The sequence below is a fragment of the Podarcis erhardii genome, assembly GCF_964252035.2.
Source record: "Podarcis erhardii genome assembly, chromosome: 15".
Lineage (NCBI taxonomy): Eukaryota > Metazoa > Chordata > Lepidosauria > Squamata > Lacertidae > Podarcis > Podarcis erhardii.
The window spans coordinates 5,948,927-5,964,015 of NC_138505.1; the positions used below are offsets into that span (position 1 = coordinate 5,948,927).

The following is a 15,089-nucleotide window of genomic DNA, read 5'->3' on the forward strand; positions in this document are numbered from 1 at the left end:
ACTGCAAGGTTTCCATCCACATGGATAGCAAATCTAGGAAGTTGATCAAAGTCCTGGTGGGCCAGCATAGATTGGCCAGGGAAATGTACTCAGGTGGAAAGATCTAAGGTCAGACAAATCTGCCGTCGTTTTTCCATGTGACTCATCTGTGGAAGCGCACATAGTAAGTATGAGTTACGTCTTAGAAACATGACAATTATCACTTGCACAAGATGTCTCCATTGTAACATATGAATTGGGCAATGAATTGTTGGGATGCATCAAGAGCAATTAGTGGTGGAGATAGAACTAATTGGAGGACCTCGCGTGAGCGAAACATGTCCAGTACATCTTGAGATGATCATCCACGTTGCGGACGCTATTAGCCACACTCAGAAAGCAGAAATTCTCCCGTGCTTTGGGATGAGGTCAGCTGAGCAATGTCGTCACCATCAATTCACATGAAGCATTGCTCATTCATTCTCTCTCTAGTTTTCTGGTGACTCCACCCCAATTTTTAATAATAATAATAATAATAATAATAATAATAATAATAATAATAATAATAATAAATTTATTGCCCACCCACCTGGCTGGGTTTCCCCAGCCACTCTGGATGGCTCCCAGCAGAATATTAAAAATGTGATAAAACATCAAACATTAAAAGCTTCCTTAAATAGGGCTGCTTCTAAAAGTTGTTTATTTCCTTGACATCTGATGGGAGGGCGTTCCACAGGGCAGGCACCACTACCGAGAAGGCCCTCTGCCTGGTTCCTTGTAACTTCACATCACGTAGTGAGGGAACCACCAGAAGGCCCTCGGAGCTGGGCCTCCATGTCTGGGCTGAGTGAAGGGGGTGGAGACGCTCCTTTAGGTATACTGGGCTGAGGCCTTTTAGGGCTTTAAAGGTCAGCACCAACACTTTGAATTGCGCTCAAAAATGTACTGGGAACCAATGTAGGTCTTTCAGGACCGGTGTTATATGGTCTTGGCAGCCACTCCCAGTCACCAGTCCAGCTGCCGCATTCTGGATTAGTTGTAGTTTCCGGGTCACCTTCAAAGGTAGCCCCACGCAGAGTGCATTGCAGTAGTCCAAGCGGGAGATAACCAGAGCATGCACCACTCTGGCAAGACAGTCCGCGGGCAGGGAGGGGCTCAGCTTGCGTACCAGGTGGAGCTGGTAGACAGCCGCCCTGGACACAGAATTAACCTGCGCCTCCATGGACAGCTGTGAGTCCAAAATGACTTTATCATCCTTCCAGTCTGAGTCTTCCAGGGCTATTTTTCAATTCATTCATTGCCTTCCCCCATATGTTCAAATAAAATGAACAATAAAATGCACAATAAAAAACAAACAAGTGAGACACAGTGGAAAATAATACATATAACAAGAGGAGGGGTGTGTGTAGGGGTGAGAGCCAGTGTGGTGTAGTGGTTCCGAGCGGTGGACTCGTAATCTGGTGAACCGGGTTCGATTCCCCACTCCTCCACATGCAGCTACTGAGTGACCTTGGGACAGTCACACTTCTCTGAAGTCTCTCAGCCCCACTCACCTCACAGAGTGTTTGTTGTGGGGGAGGAAGGGAAAGGAGATTGCTAGCCGCTTTGAGACTCCTTCGGGTAGTGATAAAGCGGGATATCAAATCCAAACTCCTCCTCCTCCTCCTCCTCCTCCTCCTCCTCTTCTTCTTCCTAACCTTGAAGTTACCAGCACATAAACAACAACTCATTATAATGCAGATCTGACCTAATTCAACGAAATAGAATGGAGTGGCTGGAGCAGGAGAACACACAAACGCACACGGTTTTTGTGTGTGTGTTGGAACTCTCCAGAATTCAGTTCTAGCACCTCTCAGGTGGGCGCCATTGGCATTATAATAAAGCAAGGGAGGCATTCATGGTGAGTTCTGCCACCTCTTTTTCTAGAAAAGTAGCACTGTGTTTGTGTCACACACACCCACACCCACAGACACACATATATGAACCATTGTTTGGATGGGTCACTTCCTGTTCAGACTGTGGGTGGAAAAACCCACTATAAATAAGTCAGAAATTTTATTGTTCTAACAAATGAAAAAAATCGCTATGTAAAATCCTTTAGAAATTTCTTTTGCTCTCCACCGCCATCTGGTGTTGCATGTTTATAACGCATTCAAAATACTGTTGTTGTTTTTTTTACTATTGTAACTGAGTCCCAAGAAGCAATTTTTAAATATCTTCAGGAATGTAAGGGAGAGCTACACATAAATAAATAAAAAAATCAGTTGGAAAATCCAATATGTTAATGTAGCCAGAATTGGACGCAGTGTGTCCAGTCCCTGGGGAAAAAAAAAAATATCCCCAAAGGCAGCTGCAAAGAGAAGAGTTTCCGCTTTTTCTAGCTCAGTTCTTGTAAAACAGTGGCTGGAAACCATATTTTTGAGGGCTGCGTTCTCTTCTTGGAAACTTTCTGTTGACCACATGCCAGTGGTGGGCAGGGCAAAAGTGAGAAGAGCCGTGAATGTAGGTTGTACCTTTGTACAGTAGACTAGCTCCTATCCACGCATCCATCCACCATCCAGGCAAGCAAGAGACACTGGACTCAGCTACATTAGTCAAAAAGCAGTATTTTGAATGCATTAAAAACATGAAACACCAGATGGTGCTGTAGAGCAAAAAACTTTTCTATGCGATTTTACATAGTGGTTTCCCCCCCTTTTGATACAATGATTTAATTTCTGACTTATTTATAGTGTGGTTTCACACACACACACACACACACACACACACACACACCATGTGCAGACGCACCCATTGTCAGAATTCAAGGACACATTCCAGTGAGGCACATACATTCAAGGTAGATATGAAGTTTTGCTGGTGGGGGATGTAGGGGTGGGTGGTTTTAGGAGAGCGAGTAGGGCTGGGGAGAGGGTGTGGCCTTAAGAGAGTCCTGAAACCTGTCAGGTGTAAAAGGCAAAAGATTTATACGATCTGAGGAGAAGCCAGAGTAGGTTAAAGAATATTAGGAACTGATTTATAATGAGTTGAAAAGATTCCCAACAACATTCCCCACAGACCAGAGGTCTTTCTGTTAGGAATAGTTCAGAATGAAGTTCCCAGGGGTCAGAAAATATTTTTTTATATATTTATGTATGCAACAACGGTGACTTGAATTTTGTTAGCCCAAAGATGGAAAGTAAGGGAAGACCCACGTAAGGAAGACTGGCAGCTCAAGATGATAGAATTTACAGAACTAGCAGGTTTGACATATAGAATAAGAAAGCAAGGAGTGTATTTATTTAAAGAGGAGTGGAAAATCTTTGCTGAGTATTTGGAAAACAACTGTGTAGAGCTGAAGACAGTGGCAGCATTAAGATAAACTCAACAGCGTGATTAATATTTGAATGATGTAAATTGGAGAACTGACTAGAATGGTTATAGTATAATATGAAGGAATGATAAGCAAGTTATATGAACCATGGAAGGAGAAGCGGGAAGTCATTGGATATATGGTATTATGTAAAATGTTTATTTTGAGATGTATAATTTAAAAACTTAATAAAAACTAATATTTTTTTTTTTTAAAAAAAGGAGAGAATTGTTAGGAGTTTCCTCTTATTTTCCTTGTAGAGTTACACCTCACAGAGTGGTTTAACGTTCAATTCTAATAAAATAACTTTGTAAGAAATTTTATTAGAATGGGGGGGGGGATACAGATACCTTTTTAATCAAAACTGGATACCTTTTTAATCAAAACTGGATACCTTTTTAATCAAAACTGAATCATTAATTTAAATAAAAACATAAAGAAAAATTGGAGAGAACTGAAGGAGCCAGGAGAGATGGAATTTTTTTTGGGAAGTGCTTTTATTTTGTTGCATGCATAATTGAGGATAGTAACAGCAAATTAAGTCCACACAAAAGATCTCCAATAAATATCAGCACCAATAATATATCTCCAATAAATATCAGCTTTCAACAAAGCACAGCAAATGCTAACATTTCCCATGAGCGACAACACTTTATTTCGCAAGGACTACAAAACCCATGCTTCAGTGTGTGGAGTAGCTTATGCACTGTGAGTCCCAGTGGCATGCGGTGAAATTTTTCATGGGAGAGCAAGGCCAGCTTGCGAGTGTGATGGTGTGTGTGACGTCACATGTGTGACCATTGCACCTTCCTCCCTAAGCCAGGCAGAAGCTTCCTGGGTTCTGGGAAGGAAGCAGCAGGCCTCTGACAGGATGTTGGAACCCTGTTGCCTTCTTCCCAAAGTCGGGTGGATTTTGGGAAGGTGGTGGGAGGGCTCTTGGACCCTTTAGAGGAGTAGCCTAGTCTCCCTAGTCCACTGACCGCATGCCACAGATGAGTCCCATACTTCAGTGTGGCCTTCAGCAAATGCCACCATACTGGCTGAATCTCAGTGGGTAAAAGCCAAATCGAAAGGTCTTTCCACGTTTCTGATAGACCGCTGGGCTTGAAAGCATCTGAATTCTCCAGGAAGGTGGAGCAAAATGATCAGTTTCTTAAGACGCAGCTAGGTGCACATGAATTTGGCCTTACAAATTGGGAGCAAATCATTACTAAGGAAGCACACAGAATATTGTGTGCTGAATTTAAACTGCCAGGAATTAACCACAAAGGTCTTCCTGCCTTAGAGGGCACAGGGGTCACGGGGACCACAAGAAGGAAGGAAAGTAACAACATTTCTAGACAGATGAAAAATGTCCTCGTGAGCCCCTTTGCCTTTATCTATATTTGTAGCTACTTCTTCAGAAGATGTGGTGGCGCTTGGCAGACTTGTTGTATCTGGCAGATCTCGGGCTCTCCAACCGGTGTGTAGGTCTGCTGAGGCGGTGGGCAGCATGTCTGGGCTGGAGGGCAGTACTGTTGGACTGGAGGGCAGTACTGTTGCACGGGAGGGCAATATTTTTGCTGAGGCGGGCAGCATTTTTGGACTGGAGGGCAGTACTTTTGGGCCGGAGGGCAGTACTTTTGGGCCGGAGGGCAATATTTCTGCTGAGGCGGGCAGTACTTTTGTACAGGAGGGCAGTACTTTTGGGCGGGAGGGCAGTACTTTTGGGCCGGAGGGCAATATTTCTGCTGAGGCGGGCAATACTTTTGTACAGGAGGGCAGTACTTTTGGGCCGGAGGGCAGTACTTTTGGGCTGGAGGGCAATATTTCTGCTGAGGTGGGCAGTACTTCTGTACAGGAGGGCAGTACTTTTGGGTGGGAGGGCAGTACTTCTTCGCTGGAGGGCAGTACTTCTGAGCAGGAGGACAATACTGTTGTGCAGGGGGACAGTATTGCTGCGATGATGTACCACAGCAGTCCACCGCAGAGCTGGAGCCCACAGAGTGACAGGGGTCATATGATGCTCCCGAAGGAGCACAGGATGGCTCGGAACACACTGATGCGCCATAGTCATCACAGGAATCTTGATCATCTCTATACTGTGGAGGATACATCTCCTGGGAGTATGGACTAGACCTGGAAAAACATGCAAGAATTATTATTATTATCATCATTACGACTACTGCCACCGTTCTGTTGTTGTTGGTCTTGGAAATATACCTTCACTATAAGTTTCAGAGCTGATTACAAAAGCAAATGAAACATTTAATACACAAGCTTTAATGCACAGATTAAAACAGGAGTGTGATGGGCGTAAAGCCGAATAAACATTTTGACTAAAACAGGAGTAGGCAACCTAAGGCCCGTGGGCCGGATGAGGCCCAATCGCCTTCTCAATCCGGCCCGCAGAGGGTCCAGGAATCAGCATGTTTTTAAATGAGTAGAATGTGTCCTTTTATTTAAAATGCACCTCTGGGTTATTTGTGGGGCATAAGAATTCGTTCATTTTTTCCCTTCAGAATATAGTCTGGCCCCCCACATGGTCTGAGGGATGGCTGAGCCCAAGGTTGCTGCCCCCTGGATTAAAACATCAAAACACAGAACACAAGAACAGCATTCACACACCCTCCAATGCTCCTATTTTCCAGGGACAGTCCCAGATTTAGAGAAGCCACCTCGGTTTCTGATTTCATCCCAGAATGTCCTGCTTTCCCAGCTTAGGACGTCCCTATTTTCATCAGAGAAATGTTGGAGGGTATGCATTCATGGTACAAAGGACTCCTGAAATAAAACTATTTTAAGCTACCATCTGAAGCTCAGCAAAGGATGGTTCCTGCCTGGTTCCTAACAGGAGGGTATGGACCCACAGCACTGAAGGCACAACTCCTCACTGACATGAGACATGCTTCTGATTTAAGTTATTTGTACTGGTATATGGCATAATTAAGTGGTGCACATCAAACTGAAAAAGCATGCAATGAATAAGATCAATCAAACTTATTAATAAAAGCAGGAACTGTCTTTAGAATGCTTGCTCAAATTGGAAAGTCTTTAAAGAAATTGTAGTGCTCTTGGAAAAGAACTTTCCGACACTTATTGGGAAAAAGGGTTCTGCACCCTTTTTCAGCTGCCCCTTCTATTAATACATTGTTCCACCCAGTGCTTTTTTTCCTAAAGAAAAAAAAAAAAGTTTAGGGGTACTCTCGTTTTGACTCAAGAAAATCACCATTTTATAATTCAAATCGGGAAAAGTAAATACAGTAAATGGACAAAAGTACAAAGAATCACTGAATCTTTAGGGTATGCGTACCCCTGCGTACCCCAAGAAAAAAAGCACTGGTTCCACCAACAGAGTGAAGGATTCAGGAGCAAAGTTCTTGCTTTACATCAAGAGTGGGGTACCTCAGGCCCAGAGTGGAGGGAATGCAGCCCTCCAAAATCAGAGGTTTCTACACAGAAACACACATCATACTCCATCCTTCACTGTCTCCATCCTTCTGTCTCCATCCACTGTCCTCCACTGTCTCCTCCACTGTCTCCATCCTTCATCTAGGCAAGCAAGAAGCATTTTTCGGCCTAACGGCAAGTTCAAGCTTAGGAACGCTACTCTACGAAGGCATACAGGAGAGCTGTTGAGTTGGGGGTGGGTGGGTGGCCCAGAGAGGGTTTTGAGGGCCACACAGAGAAACCTGGCAGGCCACTTCTTCCTCCTCTGGGCCTGACATTCCCCATTCTTAATGCAAAGAAAGATCTTTTCCCCTGGATCCTTCACCTTTTCAGTGGAACAGTATAAAATAAACCAACTGGAGCAGTTGCAGTGGCGTAGCATGGGTTGTCAACACCCGGGGCAAGGCAAGTAATTTGCGCCCCCTAACCCGGGGCAAAGCAAGTAATTTGCGCCCCTAACTCCTAACCTGCCGCCGCTGCCAGCTTCTTCTTGCTGCTGCCTGGGCTGGGGTATTTACGGTAAGGTAGCCACAGCGGCGGCGGGTCCGTGTCAGGTGATCTGAGGCGAGTTGCCGCTGGCCTTGCCGCCCAAACGACGCCGCTTGCCCGGAGGAGGTGGAGGGCAGAGAGGCAAGGAAAATGCAACATGGCCCAGCAGCTGCAGCAGCAGCGGCGGCGGCGGGGCTGTGAGGAGGGGCTGCCTGGCGCACCCTGCGCAGCCCTGACGCGTGGGGACCACGGCGAATGCTGAGAGCTGCTGCCTGCCGGACGCCTTCAGCCCGGACGCGCGCACAGCTCATTGGTTCTGCAAGACATGGGGCTCTGCTACAGCCTGCGCCCGAGGCTCTTCGGCGACTCCGGAGGCGGCGAGCGCCCCCCCCCAGATGTTGCACCCGGTGCGGCCGGCCCCCCCCGCACCGCCCACGCTACGCCACTGAGCAGTTGGAACAGGTTGGGGTACAGAGTTTCCCATTAAGCATCTGAACCAATTGTAGTGCTCCCACAGTAATAAACAGGTACATTATTATATTGTTGCACAAGCTATTAGTAAGAAGGAATGGAAGATGCACCATGCTCAGCAAATTCCTTCAGAGAATATCGTATTGGCCTCAATATAAGCCGCACTTCAATTTTTCATGGTCGGAACTTGGAAAAAAAGTGTGGCTTATATTCAGGCCGATACAGTATATTCGGCCAAAAATGTATCCATCTGGCTCAAGCAATTGAGTCAAAACTAGTGCTGAGTGAAGCTCTGAGTTTCTTCTGGGTTTCTCATGTTCCCCAATTTATGTTCAGTTCTGCAATTTTCACATCAGTTTGCAATTAAGATTATGCTTGCTAGGCGTCATGAAAATTCATCAGAATTTTATTACAAATACAGGGTGCTATTTCGCCAGGGCATTCCTTGCAAGGAACATGCTGGCAAAGCAGTCTTGCAGCCCGCAGGATTGAATCTTGTGGTCACCAGCCAGATTCCTTTCATACTTTGGCCATATTGTTGTTATTGCTATTATTATTGCTATTATTATTGCTATTATTATTGCTATTATTATTATTATTATTATTATTATTTAAGGCATTTGTACCCTGTTCTTCAGCCAAAAATGTTCCCAGAGCAGCTTACATACAATCAAAATAAGACAGTCCCTTCCCCCAAGATTACCATCTAAACATAAATTAAAAATATTAAAAATAGAAAACAGCACACAAGGGAAAGGGGACTGGGAGGGAAGAGGAAAACAGTTGCTCCTACAATGACCAAATGCCAGCACAGTTCAGAGGCAGGAGGTGCTTGATGGAGCCGGGCCTTCAGCAAAGCTGATGAAATGAGCCCTGCTTCCTATCTCGCCCACTGAGGGCAGCCTAATGGAATGTCTGTCCTCAGGCGATAGCTGAGATGAGAGGAGAAGGCCTGCTGGATCCGGCCTGTCACAGCAGAAATGATGGAGCGAGCTTTGCTTCCCAGCTCTCCCACAGCACAGCCCTACCGAATTCCATTTCATAAGATTCAGAACACCAACACTCTTCACTCCATGACACCCAACGAATGGCACATATGAAAAAAGGAATTTCAGTCCAGGTCCCTCCTTGGCTGGAACCCCCCAACCATCTTAGGGAGCCTGATCCCTTAAACCATGTAGTCCTTACCTAGCAAGATGCCTTATACAGTGATACCTTGGGTTAAGAACTTAATTCGTTCTGGAGGTCCGTTCTTAACCTGAAACTGTTCTTAACCCGAGGTACCACTTTAGCTAATGGGGCCTCATGTTGCCGCAGCCAAATGATTTCTGTTCTCAACCTGAAGCAAAGTTCTTAACCCGAGATACTATTTCTGGGTTAGCGGAGTCTGTAAACTGAAGCATCTGTAACCTGAGGTACCACTGTACTCAGTGCTATTTTTCTAGAAAAAGAGGTGCCAGAGCTCTCAATGAATGAAGTTCTCTTATACAGTGTTACCTCGGGTTACAGATGCTTCAGGTTACAGACTCTGCTAACCCAGAAATAGTACCTTGGGTTAAGAACTTTGCTTCAGGATGAGAACGGAAATTGGGCGATGGCGGCACAACAGCAGCGGGAGGCCTCGTTAGCTAAAGTGGTACCTCAGGTTAAGAACAGTTTCAGGTTAAGAACGGACCTCCAGAATGAATTAAGTTCTTAATCCGAGGTACCACTGTAATGGCAATGGCACCCACCTGAGAGTGGCCGGAAGTGAGTTCTGGTGAGTTCCTTCTGAAAAAAAGTTCTGCTTATACTGAGTCAAACCTTTGGTCTACCAATCTAGCTAAGGATTGTCCACACTGACTGGCAGAGGGTCTCTAGAATTTGTAAATCATTCTTAAATGCTTTTAACTGAAAATGTCAAGGGACCGAACCTGAAACCTTCCACGTGAAAATCTCTAGAGCTGAGTCCTAAAATAAGATTCCAGTCCTCATGCATTCTAAGGGAAGGTCTGATTTAAATAGGAATACAGGAAGTTGGCTTACACCAGATAGCTAAAGGGAGTGGCTGGGGGTCATCAGGCTTTGGGACAGAAGTTTTCCACAGACTTTCCTGAAAGCACTGGGGATTCAACCTAGGAACTTCTGAGGGAAGAGCTGGTGCTCTGTCAATGAATTGTGGCTTTTTCTCATTGGGAGTCCTCAGCAACAAATTCAAATTAATTCCCCATTTGTCTAAGGGAGCAGAAGGTTAAGCTGTGCTCAACCACAAGTAGGTGACATCATGGCTTCACTCACCTGAAGCCACAAATCCCTTAAACCACAATGCCGTTACGGGTTGTCAGGGATTGTTGGTTGGATGACAAAGAGTGGCGGGAGGCCCAGATGAGGAACTCCTTAGGGAAGCCGAAGAAGAAGAAGAAGCAGAAGCAGAAGCAGAAGCAGAAGAAGGAGAAGGAGGAGGAGGAGGAGAAGGAGGAGAAGGAGGAGGAGGAGGAGAAGGAGAAGAAGAAGAAGAAAAGGAAGAAGGAGGAGAAGGAGAAGGAGGAGGAGAAGGAGAGGAAGAAGGAGGAGGAGGAGGAGGAGGAGGAGGAGGAGGAGGAGAAGAAGAAGAAGAAGAAGAAGAAGAAGAAGAAGAAGAAGAAGAAGAAGAAGAAGGCGGCTCAGACCCAGGGGAGTGGTGGTGGGACCCAGAAGACAGATCAGAAGGAGGGAGGAACCTAACAGGTGGAAGACACAGAAGGCTTGAGTGAAGAGTGAAGAAGGCAGGGAGTTCTCCAAGGACAGGGCTGGGTGCAGAGGGACCCACTCGGAGTGCAGGGTCTGAAGGAGAGGACAGGGGGAGGTCAGACGCTGCCTGGTCCCTCTGTCTTGAACTCCCCTTTGACTCTGAGGTCATGCAGAGTATTACACGTAGCTAAACAGAAAGTTAGAAAAGTCCAAGGAAGGGGCCCCTCCTTCCCGAGAGTTTCTGTCTGCATGGAAGATGTCTGGAAGAGGAGGGGTAGCAGGAGGGGAGATGCCATGAGCCAGTCTTGGCAACATCTTCACAGAGGCAGCCATGCCAGAGCAATCTCCGTTTTATACTAATTTCCTAAATAAAACAGCTGACTTTACTTCGAGGCTCTGAGACTCCCTTCTGACCCGTTGATGAAGTTGCTCCCTTGACAGCCCCCTGACAAGGCTTGGCACCAGCCAACGACATCTCTGGGCATCTGCTAGAGCCCTATCTCCTCATCTGTCCTGCATGCTGAGGCTTCCAGGTTCAGTCCCTGGCATCTCCAGATAGAACTGGGTGAGAGCTGTGCCTCATGAAGAGCCACTGCCAGTCTGTGTAGGCAATACTGAGATAGATGGAGGCAATGATCCAACTTGCTACAAAGTAGCAAACTTCTTATGGTCCTGTGCTGAAGAATGGCTGATGTTGCCCACCACCTCTTGTGAAGACTTTGAGGCAGCATTGCTGCCTTCAGCTGGGGAAACAGAGCATGGTGATCATGGCTGATAGCCATCAAAAGCCCTTCCTCCACCAATTTGTCTAATCCTCTTCCAAAGCCATCTCAGTTTGGGGCCATTACTGCCTCCTGTGGAAGCGAGTTCCATAGTTCAACCATGCACTCCATCGTTCCTTGAATCTAACACGTCTGCTCTGAACAAAGCACTTGGCTGACTACATCCCAGGTGTCTTTTTTAAAAGTATTCTACCCATGGATGTCAATGACATAGTCTTGAATGACTTACCCAATAGCCTGGTAATCGTCTGTGGAGAAGACCTGCAGTTATGATAGTGAACAGTGCCAAGATGATGGCCTTTTATCTGGTTCTGGAATCACCCTCTTATGATTGGGCTCTTCATTTCCTGCATCACTTCTAAAGGAGAGAAGACGAGATGAATTCAGAATCGCCTGGTCACCCTTCTGGACGCATGGCTTTTGACTTCGTCACCTTCATTTTTCTCTTATGCCTTGCCAGCTTGCATGTTGAACAGCTGGAGGCTATTAGGACATCTTCCCACCTACCAATAAGAGAAGAGAAGGAACAGGGATGATGTAAGAAGCATGCCTAAGGGTGTGGCAGAGATGTGATTAGGCGAAAAAGACTTCTGGTTCTCAGTCTTGTGACAGGGCAGCAGAACAATAGGAAATGATGGATAATGCTGATCGGAACGCATTGTGAATGCAGTTACGATGGACTTATTGCCGGGCATGGCCATGCTCACAAGGCTGGCACATGCCATTTGGAGATCACATGCCATGTGGATGTTCCAGTTACAGATAGGTAGCCGTGTTGGTCTGCCATAGTCAAAACAAAATAAAAAAATTCCTTCCAGTAGCACCTTAAAGACCAACTAAGTTGTTCTAGGTATGAGCTTTCGTGTGCATGCACACTTCTTCAGATACCTCTGAAGAAGTATCTGAAGAAGTGTGCATGCACACGAAAGCTCATACCTAGAACAACTTAGTTGGTCTTTAAGGTGCATGTGGATGTTCTACAAGAGCAGAAGACATCTCCTAGTATATCAAGAACCACTCCATGTTCCAGAAAATAGTCTATGGGCTCCAGAATGGGGGAATTATGACACCCATCCTGAGACCCTCTAGTGCCGTGATTCCCAATGTGGGACACATGCCCCACAGGGGCGCAATTTAATTTTTAAGGGGGGCAATTCAAGAATGAGTTATTACCAGTTAATGGCCTTTTAGGCTTCCTCCACATGAATAGGAGTCCACTTTTTGAATAATAAGAATTATACGTCATGGGGGGGGGCATCAGGATTTTAGAGATACTTAGGTGGGGCATTGTGCTGGGCCCAGGGGTAACCCATGAAACACGGTCCAGGACCGGTCCAGAATTCGAAGGTTCCACTGGGAGTCAGTCCGACAGGGCCAAGGCAGGACACGAGGCAGGAAACCAGGCAAGGACAGGTACAGGATCTCAGGCAGGATCCAGCATACAGCAATGTTGCTCCCACAACCTGGGGCAGGGTCCAACAGCCTTCTGTCTTTGTCGGGGTAATGGCCGGTCCTGATCCCCCAGTGACTGACCTCCCTGTTTTGCCTGAAGGCGAGCACTCCTCATGCAAGTACTCAGGTCTCTCATTCTCTCAGACCTCAGTCTCTGCAGCTCGGGAGATGTTGGTGGGTTACTAGACCCAGGGGCCACCTCAGCCTTCCCTGACCCAACTGGTAGTGGAGCAGCTGTAAGTGATGGCCCAGCAGAAGGCAACAAGGTAATCCCCGCATCTGGAGCCAGGGCAGGCTTAGGCCCCTGACTCAGCCCAGCTGGTATTTGTTGCAGGGAAACCTGTGCAGACTGGGGCTCTTCAGGATCAGGCCCCAGACTTGGTTCAGATGATGCCTGAGGCAAAGGATCCGGTGCAGCCCCAGTCTCCTCTGGTTCTGAGTCCGAGCCCGAGTACCAGGCCATCACAGGCATGGCCAAAAAAAAAAAAGGCTGGGAACCACTGCTCTAGTGGGTGCCACTCACATTCCACAGGGATGGACAATTCAGGACAAATTGGTTAAATCATGGAGTTCTCTCCAATGAGATGTTGGATGGCCACCAACTTGGATGACTTTAAAAGGGGATTAGACAAAGTCATGGAGATAAAGTGATTGATAGTCGATAGCCATGATGGCTATGTTCCTTCGAATGCCAGTTTCTAGGAATGAGAAGTGGGGAGCGTGTTTTTGAGCTCAGGTCATTCTTGTGAGCTTCTCCTGGACATCTGGTTACCCACTGTGGGGAAGAGGATGCTGGGCCATTAGTCTGTTCCAGTAGGCAACCTCTTGCATTCTTTTCTTACACCCCTTAACTCACAAACGTGAACCCACTTTGTCTACCAACTCCTCCTTCTTTCTGCTTTTCTCACCATCAACAACCCCATCTTCCGAAGGGCTTGTGCATTGAGCAGTTGTGTGTCCATGACCCAACACCATGTAAGCCAATTGCTGTGGAAATTTCATTTCAGCCAGTGGAGGGCAGAGCTCTCGCTGCCAACAGCTATGGTGGTTTCAAACACCTGTTTCCTCCAAGTGTGCCTTTCTTTTTTCATCTTTGTCAAGATTATTAGACAAGCTTCTGACAAGCTTCAAGTTCTTCTTTTGCAGAATTTTCAAGTCTGTTGTCTGAACCATTTATATAATGTTTGAAAAGGTGCAGTTGTCATGTCATTCTTGTAACGAGGCCGTGGTGGTAAAGGCTCCTAGTATTTTTCTGAGTGCAATTCAGAGTGTTGGTGTTGACCTTTAAAACCCTAACCAGCAACAGCCCTGTATACCTGAAGAAGCATCTCCACCCATATTGTTTAGCTCAGACACCGAAGTCCACCTCTGAAGGTATTCTAGAGCATGGGTAGGCAAACTAAGTCCCAGGGGCTGGATCCGGCCCAATCGCCTTCTAAATCATAGAATCATAGAATCATAGAGTTGGAAGAGACCACAAGGGCCATCGAGTCCAACCCCCTGCCAAGCAGGAAACACCATCAGAGCACTCCTGACATATGGTTGTCAAGCCTCTGCTTAAAGACCTCCAAAGAAGGAGACTCCACCACACTCCTTGGCAGCAAATTCCACTGTCCTGCGAATGGTCCGGGAATCAGCATGTTTTTACATGAGTACAATGTGTGCTTTTATTTAAAATGCATCTCTGGATTATTTGTGGGGCATAGGAATTCATTCATTATATTTTTTCAAAATATAGTCCGGCCCCCCACAAGGTCTGAGGGACAGTGGACCGGCCCCCTGCTGGAAAAGTTTGCTGACCCCTGTTCTAGAGGTTCCCTCACAGTGAGGTGAGGTTACAGGGAACCAGGCAGAGGGCCCTCTCAGCAGTGGTGCCCTCCCTGTGGAATGCCCTCCCATCAGATGACAAGGAGATAAATAACTATACAACTGAAGACATCGGAAGGCAGCCATGTTTAGGGAAGTTTTTAAATGACTGGTGTATTAATGTATTTTTAATCTCCTGTTGGAAGCTGCCCAGAGTGGCTGGGGCAACCCAGTCAGATGGACAGGGTATAAATAATAAAATCATCCCCATCACCATACTGGACTATGAGTCCCATCATCCCTGCCCATTGGCTATACTTCTCACCACTTGTGCTAAGGGTTGAAAGACTGGAAGAGCGTAATGTTTATGTTTTGTTTGCCAAACAGAAGGCGTATATGACACTGAGAGGAGGAGAACAGGGGAAAAAAATGAAGAAGAATTAGCTGAGACCGCAGAAGGGAAGGTGAGAGCTCAGAGGCGTGATTTCAAGGACTGTGGTTTAACTTCTGACATCGCAGCAAGCTGACTCATGTGAATTAGGGTTAATTATAGAGCACTTTGTTGTATAAGCTCTGGAATCCTCCTTTGCATAAAGAGAAAGGTAATCCTCAGGATTTTG

General features: G+C 46.4%; 1 long non-coding RNA gene across 1 annotated transcript; it reads right to left on the reverse strand.

The window, feature by feature from the left end:
* Nucleotides 1-5,436: 5,436 nt before the first annotated feature.
* Nucleotides 5,437-11,609, reverse strand: LOC309330195. The gene is made up of 3 exons (XR_014151364.1): nt 11,441-11,609; nt 6,151-6,275; nt 5,437-5,449 (listed from the first exon to the last, which is right to left on the reverse strand). It is a non-coding gene; the product is annotated as an uncharacterized lncRNA (long non-coding RNA).
* Nucleotides 11,610-15,089: the final 3,480 nt, after the last annotated feature.